An 8,446-nucleotide genomic window follows, 5' to 3' on the forward strand; every position below is an offset into this window, starting at 1 on the left:
CACAAATGCTGGGGACCACTATAAAACAAGCACAGCCATCTGACTGTGCGGGAAAGTAGACTTATGACTAGGTACTTTTAAATGTCCCTGCTGTTTCAAGTTAGCGTATGCCTTACACACTGTTGTGGCATAGTTAAGGAGGTGTGCTTTTTGTGTTCTCTCTCCCTTTCCGTACCCACCCTACTCCCCACTGCCTTATTGCCTTCCTGCCAGACTCTTCCTCTTTTGTGGTCCATTTGTTCTCTTGCCCATCCCCCACCCATCCTCCCCGCCAAATGCTACCCTCCCTCCCTCCCTCCCTCCCTCCCTCCCTCCTTCCCTCCCCCTCCCTCTCCCTCTCCTGCTCTCTCTCTTTTGTTAAACCCACACTTTCACCTGTGGCCATATAGACATGTAGAGAGGAGACACTCAGATCAAATAGAATGAGAAGAAGGGGAAGTCAAAGCTGAAAGGCAAATCCATTTTAAGAGAGGCATGAAACACGCCAGAAACCAGACAGGATGTGGCACAATTACCTGCAGTCATGAGCCGTCATCAACGGTCCAGCTCTCCTGTAAAAAAAAAAAGCCACAGAGACGGTGGAATGTTTGAGAAAGAGGTTAGAGCTTTGGGGTGTTTTTTGTTTTGTTTTTTTTCTTTTTGAGACAAGACCTTACGATGTAGCCTTGCCTGGCCTTAGCTCAAAATAATTGTTAGTCCAAAAGTGTCAAATTTTGGGTGTTTCAGCCTTTCGACCTTCACCAGATTTTGTTAATTTACTTAACCACTGATGGACACCGGGGTTGCTTGTCTTTTTTTGTAAGTATTTCCAAAGTGGTCCATCAAGACTCCCTCCACCAATCTCTGTGAGTTTGAGGCCAGCCTGGTCTAAAAGAACTAGTTCCAGGACAGGCTTCAAAGCTAAAAAAAGACTCCCTCCACCCCCCAAAATGTACAACGGTGTCTCCAAAAGTCCTTCTGAGTAAAATTTGTTCATTGTTACCATCAGAATGTTAGGCTTTGAAAACAAAATAAACCATCAATGGGCAAATGATCATTCCAGGAGAAAGATGTCTCCAAATGCAGCTGAGCAGTGGTCTTCATCTGTCTCCAGCTCATTGCCAGAGGCTTGCTGGCAACAGCAGCTTTAATGAGAGCTTTGGCAAACAAATAGCTGATTTTGAAAGACAATTTTCTTTCTTTTTTTTATTAAAGATTGATTTTTATTCTCTCTCTCCCTCTCCCTCTCTCTCTCTCTCTCTCTCTCTCTCTCTCTCGTAGGTGAGTGTATGCCACGTGTGTGCAGTACCTGCAGAGTCCAGCAAAGGGCACCAGGTACCCCCTGGCCTGGTGTTACAGGCCTTTGTGACTCACTGGACATGGATGCTGGGAACTGAATTTAGGTACATGCTCTTAACTGCTAAGCCATCTCTGCTCTCACCCAACCCCAGGTCTTGTTAATTCATGTTAATCCTTGTTAATTCTTCTTGGAATTCATTGGGGTTTGATGAAGTCAGATGGAATCTTTCTGTCTAAGTGACTGAGGCAATAAGATCCAGGAATGCTTTGTTCTCCGGAAGTTAGTCCTTTGGTTCCCTCCCCCTTCAGCTCATCCACTTGGGTTAGAAACATGTGAGGCTTCAGTCACAGTGTGAAGCCTCTCTGTGTGTAAGGTAATAAGTAAAATCTGTTGTATATAGGACATTTCCTGTCCTAATAAAGAAGAGGGATGTGACTCATTTGGGGCAATACGAAAATGGGAAAGACTCTTTAGAGACTGGAGAGGGACTCTTTATAGATATAAGGCGAGCAAACAGACACACAATCAATACAATGTATTATTGGTTTATTGGCGAGGAAGATCTCGCAGAGAGCAGTAGACAGTTGAAAAGAAGTGGCCGGACTTGGGAGCAGAGTTAAACGGAGTTGATTTGGATGTGTTTGTGCTCGTGACCACAAAACAAGGCAGAAAAGTCTGTCATAGATACATGGGATGCTAGTGAGTATTAGCGGAGCGGTGTGGCTTCATTGGGTGTGTACAGAACAGGACAGTGAGGCAGTATTCTCTGGACTGTCCCTGATGGGAAGCACAGTGACATTAAGATGTACTGGTGTCTAGGAGTAGTTCCAGGACACTGAATACTGTCATGGCAAGTGGGCTTAAGTAGGCAACACTCTGGACTCTAAGTAGGGAGACCTCTGGCTAAATAATCTAGTAGACTCTTAGTTCAATTTGGACCTCTTTAAAATAGGTATTCAAATCTGCCTCCTTAGGACACTAGGCAGTCTCCTACATGAGGTGTCTGTGGGGCTGGAGGGATGGATGGTTCTGCAGTTAAGAGTGCTTACTGCTCATCCAGAGAACCCAGCTTCAATTCCCAGAACCAGAGTCAGGTGACTCACAACCACCTAACTCCAGCACTTAGGGGATCGGAAGCTGTTGACCCTCTTGGGCATTCACACACAAGTGTGTCTACCCTTACACAGACACAGACAGACAGACAGACAGACAGACAGACAGACAGACATACCCACACCATTAATAAAAATATTAAGAAAAAAACAAAAGAACACCAAGCTATACAATTCTAACGTATATGCAAAGGGCCTATGTCAGTCCTATGCAGGCTTCCTGGTTGTTGGTTCAGTCTTTGTAAGCTCCTATGAGCCCAGGTTAGTTAATTCTGTGGATTTTCTTTTTGTTGTTGTTTTGTTGTTTGTTTGTTTGTTTGTTTTTTGAGACAGTGTTTCTCTGTGTAGCTTTGGTGCCTGTCCTGGAAGTAGCTCTTGTAGGCCAGATTGGCCTTGAACTCACAAAGATTCTCCTGTCCCGAGTGCTGGGATTAAAGGCATGCACCACCACCGCCCAGTGATGCTGTGGATTTTCTTGTGGTGTCCTTGACCCCTTTGGCTCCTATGATCCTTCTCCCTCTTCCAGAGGATTTCAAAAGGTCTTCCCAAGGCTTGGTTGTGGGTCTGCATCTGTTTCCATCAGTTTCTAGATGAAGCCTCTCTGATGAGAAATGAGTTGGGTCCCAGTCTATGAGTGTAGCAGAATATCATTAGGAATCATTTCATTGATTTTTCCCCCAGTCTTGTTTGGCTCTATCCTAAGTCTCTGGGTCCTGGCCCTCAGGCAGTGTCAGGGGTGGACTCCCTCTTGTGGTCTGGGTCTCAAGTTGGTCTTCTTGTGGGACTCCTAACTGTGAGAGCAGGGGCTGCCTCTGACTCTCTTGCCTGCTTTTGGGACTCTTTTCCTCACACTGGATTGCCTTGTCTACCCTTAATATGAGGGGAGGAGCTTACTCTTACTTTAACTTGAAATGCCATGTTTGACATACATGGGAGGCCTGCCCATTTCTGAAGAGGAACGGATGAGGAGTGGAGGGTGAAGCAGAGGAAAGGTAGGGAGGAGGACCTGGGAGGAGAGGGGGGAGAGGAGACTGCAAGTAAATAAAGGTAAATAAATAAATAATAGTAATAATAATAATAAAAAACAAAAGGAGGCCTTTGGACCAGGACTCAGAGAAGATTGCACTTGTGCAGAACTGTCTCTTTGAATATTGAGTAGATGGACAATATTTTCAGTCCTTCATGTTCCCAAGAACACTGGAAGCCTAGGTTGGCAGGAGTGATGGTATGTTCCTCTGAAATCCACAGATATTTTCCTAACCACAGATAATATAAAAATTTCTAAGTGCCATTAGACATATAATTACTGTAGCTATTAAGGTGCTGTGGAATGCTGTACAAACCCGAGATGTCAGACTTTTAAACTACAGTCCTCCTCCTCCTACTGTGAACATGGGCTCAGGCTTCTGCAAAATGCTCAGCTTAGCATTTACCATCTTGCTACAGGCCTCTTATTTGGCATGTCCTAAAAAGTACATCAAAAAGAAGAATGTCCATGAAGGCATTCCTTAATGGATGGTAAAGCAATGGGCTTCCACGGTTTCATAGGCTGAGCTAATGTGGCAGGGTGTATAGGGTATGCATTAATGATTTAAAATAGAGATCCATGTGAAACTCTTTTCCTGCTGGGTCAGACTCATTAATGGGGGGTGGGGAAAGATGATTTGTTTTTAAACTTTACCCTCCTGGGGGTGGGGAGGCTTGAGTTGAGACTCTTGAGTTCTGTAACTCTGGATTCTGACTGTCCTTGGATCCACTCTTGGCCACTGGGTATCTGAGTCCTCAGCCCCCTGAAGACTTGAGGTTTCTTCTCTCAGAAGACAACGCAGAGCTGAAGAGCTGGGAGAAGGATGGCACTCCCAGGCACAGGAGCTGCTGGCTCATTGTCCCCAATGATGCAGTAGCTCCAGGCCCCATTCTCCCTGGGAAACTTCTGATCAGCTGAAATAGTCTAAGGTTCTAATAAGGAGTGCTGGATGGAAAGGAGGAAGAGTAATAGAGTCCACTCTGGAATAAGTGTGAAGATTAAAATTTATATGCCACACTGTGCATAGTTACATACACCTTTAATCCCAGCACTAGAGAGGTAGAGGCAGGTGGATCTCTGAGTTCAAGGCCAGCATGGTCTACAGAGTGAGTTCCAGGACAGCCAGTGCTACCCAGAGAAACCCTGTCTTAGAAAACAAAAACAAACAAAACAAATTTCTATGTCTGTGATGGTTTGAATAAGAACGGCCCCATAGGCTCATATAGTTCAAGGCTTAGTCATCAGGGAGCGGAACTCTTGGATAGGATTAGAAGGATTAGGAAGTCTGGCCTTCTTGGAGAAGGCAGGCACTGAGGGTGGCCTTTAAGGTTTCAAAACTTTATGCCAGGCCCAGTCCCTCTCTTTCTGCCTTTAGATCAGAATGTAGCTCTTAGCTACATGTCTGTCATGCCTGTTGCTTGACGTACCATGTTGATAGTGGACTAAACCTCTCAAGCTGTGAGCAAGTTCCCAGTTAAATGCTTTCTTTCATGAGAGTTGCTTTGGTCATGGTGTCTTCATAGCAATAGAACAGTGACTAAGACAGAGGTGAACAGTAATGTGGAAATGTAAACCAAATAAACCCTCCCCCCCAAGTTGCCTTGGTCATGTGCAATAGCACGCAATAACAACCCTAATTAAGACAATGTCTATCTTTGACTTTCCAATCAAATTTTCAATTTGCCCTTAGTAATGAGCGCTAGTAAGGAAAATAAAATTATTATCCTCTGTGAGCTTACAGTTCAACAGATGTCATGAAATCAAATGCATAAAGTATATAGTGTGCTAAAGAGTTACAAATGCTTTCTATAAAAATTGAGTGTTGGTTATGAAATGCCATCTCAGGAGAGTGGATTAAGGTCAAATGGGGGGATGATAACACCAACCATTTCCACACGACCTCTTCACCCAGAAGCATCCCATCTGAACTGCTTTCTGTTCCAGGAACTAACCTGCCAATTCTCTCCCTGCCTTTGCTGTATGCATTCCCTGACCTGTAACACTAGTCTGTACCGCACATGGCCAGGCAGCTTCGGAGCTGTGTTTAAAACTCATAGCCTTATACTCTTATTTGCATTTGCCATACAGGGAGGGAAGGGCTTCAGGAACTTTCCTCAGTCAAGAAAACCCAGTCCTTTGTTCTGTTGGGCTCATAAACACAACCTCCGAGAGCCCTTGCTGGTTAATGATTGCAAGGTTGGTGAGCAAGCTGTACTTTGGCATGGCAAATCTGACTTGCAACCTCAAGGGAACACACTCGATTCTCTACAACACTCGACCACCTAGATGCTGTTCTGCCACTGACATGACCATGCCTCGTCTCCAGGTTACAAAACCCTTCCAACCATAGAGACATGCTTTCAGTATTATAGAACCAGCCTTCTTCTTTTAACTAAGCAGAGAGGAGCCCAATTTCACGAGTATAAGAATGATGGCAGATGCAAATTAAACTTTAAGGAGATGAATAAATATTTCTAACTACCTGTATTATTATTATTATTTTTAAATTAGACGGTGACTAATGCAATGAGCTTAGAAGCATTTCTGCCCCAGCCTAGAGTTTTTCTTTTTAAAAGCCACACGTATATATGGAACATAATTAACTTCAGTCTTTATCTCAGTTTAGGTATTATTTCTCTGGGAAGGCCCCCCTGATTCCCCAAGAAAGAATGCAAATTTTAGTGAACAAAAATTCTAATTTATCAAAATAGCAAATTATTTTTTTTAGAAAATCTAAATTGCAATTTTAGCTACTGATCATGTGCATATGTATGTATGTGTATATATGTATGCATGTATGTATATGTATGTATATATGTATGTATGTGTATATATATGGAGGGTTGTTGAGTGTGTGCTATGGTGTGCCTGTGGAAGTTAGAAGAGAATCTGAGGGAACTAATTTTCTCCTTCAATGTGTGGGTTTCAGGAATTGAACTCAGGTCATTAGGCTTGGCTGCAGTTATCATTAACCACTGAGACATTTTTGTGGCTACACAATCACAAATGTTATCTAAAGTTTTGTGTCTAATCATTTTTTTTTTTTTTTTTTTTTTTTTTTTTTTTTTTTTTTTTTGTTTTTGTTTTTCGAGACAGGGTTTCCCTGTAGTTTCTAGAGCCTGTCCTGGAACTAGCTCTTGTAGACCAGGCTGGCCTCGAACTCAGAGATCCGCCTGCCTCTGCCTCCCGAGTGCTGGGATTAAAGGCGTGCGCCACCACCGCCCGGCTATGTCTAATCATTTAAAAAAACAAACTAGTTCTTCTTCCTTTTCTTCTTCCTCCTCCTCTTCATCTTCTTCTTTGGGACAACACCAAATGGTGATGACATTGGTACAGCGGGAGGGCCTGGAGGACCCAGGGGCCCAGGCTTAGGAGGCCAGGGAGGACTTCCCAGAGGAAGATTTGGTGGGGGTCTTGGAGCCACAGTTGTGGTCAAGGCCATGACCGTGGAGGTAAAGCCAAAGACAAGGAGTGGATTCTTGTCACCAAGTTGGGTCGCCTGGTCAAGGACCTGAAGATCAAGTCCATGGAGGAGATTTACCTGTTCTTCCTGCCCATTAAAGAGTCCAAGATTATTGACTTTCTCTTGGGACCATCCCTAAAGGATGAGGTTTAAAGATCATGCCAAGGCAGAAGCTTGCTGGCCAACCAACCAGGTTCAAGGTTTTGGTCACTACTGGGAACCACAATTAGTCATGTTGGTCATGGTGTTAAGTCCTCCAAAGATGTAGCCACTGCCATCCAAGGGGTCATCATCTGCCAAGCTTCCCATTGTCCCTGTGGGGAGAAGCAACTGGGGGAACAAGTTTGGCAAGCCCTACACTGTTCCATGCAAGGTGACAGGACACTGTGGCTCTGTGTTGGTACATCTCATCCCTGTCCCCAGAAGCACTGGGATGGTCTCTGCCCCTGTGCCCAAGAAGCTACCAATGACGGCTGGTATTGATGACTGCTGAACATCAGCCAGGGGCTGCACTGCCACCATGGGCAACTTTGCCAAGGCCACCTTTGATGCCATCTCTAACGTATAGCTACTTGACCCCTGACCTCTAGCAGGAGTCTGTGTTCTCCAAGTCTTCTTATCAGGAATTCACGGACCATCTTGTGAAAACCCACTCCAGAGTCTCTGTTCAGAGGACCCAGACTCCACCACATAAGGCTTTATATACAAGAAATACAAACAAGAAATTCAAAGAGAATTAAGTCTGGAGAGAGAGAGAGAGAGAGACAGACAGACAGAGAGAGAGAGAGAGAGAGAGACAGAGAGACAGAGAGACAGAGAGAGAGGTACTAAAATGAATGAGTTTGGAAGGAATTAGTCTTTTATACATTGCTAGTAAAGATGAAAATTACCACAACCCGTTAGAAAATAATTTTTCAGTGTGGCCTTAAAAACGTTTATAAGGGTAATTCCACTCTGGTAGTTGTCGTAAGGGGATCAACTGAAATGTGGGATTTCTTTTTCACATGTAGTGATGATCATGTTAGTAGCAGCAGCAAAAAATTTGGAAAGAAGGTTTATATAAAAATTACGTAAATCATGGCTTGGAATATTATGCTGCAGTTAAGATGAGCCACCATGGCCAATGAGAAACAGCGCACACTGTCTGCAGAGAACTGCCCTGTCACGTCAGACTTCCCATACGCCAGACAGTGAGCTCACAAATGCTCCTATTCTAGTTAAAGTAACCTCACTAGGTCTTTCAACTCATAGGTGTCTAAAATTTGTTTTCCAGCGAAAGGTTAGATTCACTGAAATTAGAACATGTCACCAGGGTCTTGAAGAAGAGATATAACCTATGGAATTTACTCAAGCGCCAATTTTTTCATCCTTGTCTAAACTCCGTCAAAGCCGACTCACTGGAGGCTGGCTGGCAGGCTGCTGTTTGGAACACAAACCAAAGGTCAAATTCAGGGCAGCAGCGAGAAAGGAAGAGACTGTTGAGGGAGGCAACCAAAGCGGCCACAGCGGAGGGTGTGAGCTGAAGTCTGCAAGCGTGAGCGCCCACGGTCTCCGTCTCCTAGCAT

The 8,446-nt window shown here is 44.3% G+C and overlaps 1 pseudogene; it reads left to right on the top strand.

Moving 5' to 3' along the window:
* The first annotated feature begins 6,739 nt into the window (after positions 1-6,739).
* LOC121677005 lies at positions 6,740-8,075 on the top strand (annotated as a pseudogene).
* The last annotated feature ends 371 nt before the right edge of the window (positions 8,076-8,446 follow it).

Source organism: Arvicola amphibius, chromosome 17 (assembly GCF_903992535.2).
Source record: "Arvicola amphibius chromosome 17, mArvAmp1.2, whole genome shotgun sequence".
In the NCBI taxonomy this organism is placed as follows: Eukaryota; Metazoa; Chordata; class Mammalia; order Rodentia; family Cricetidae; genus Arvicola; species Arvicola amphibius.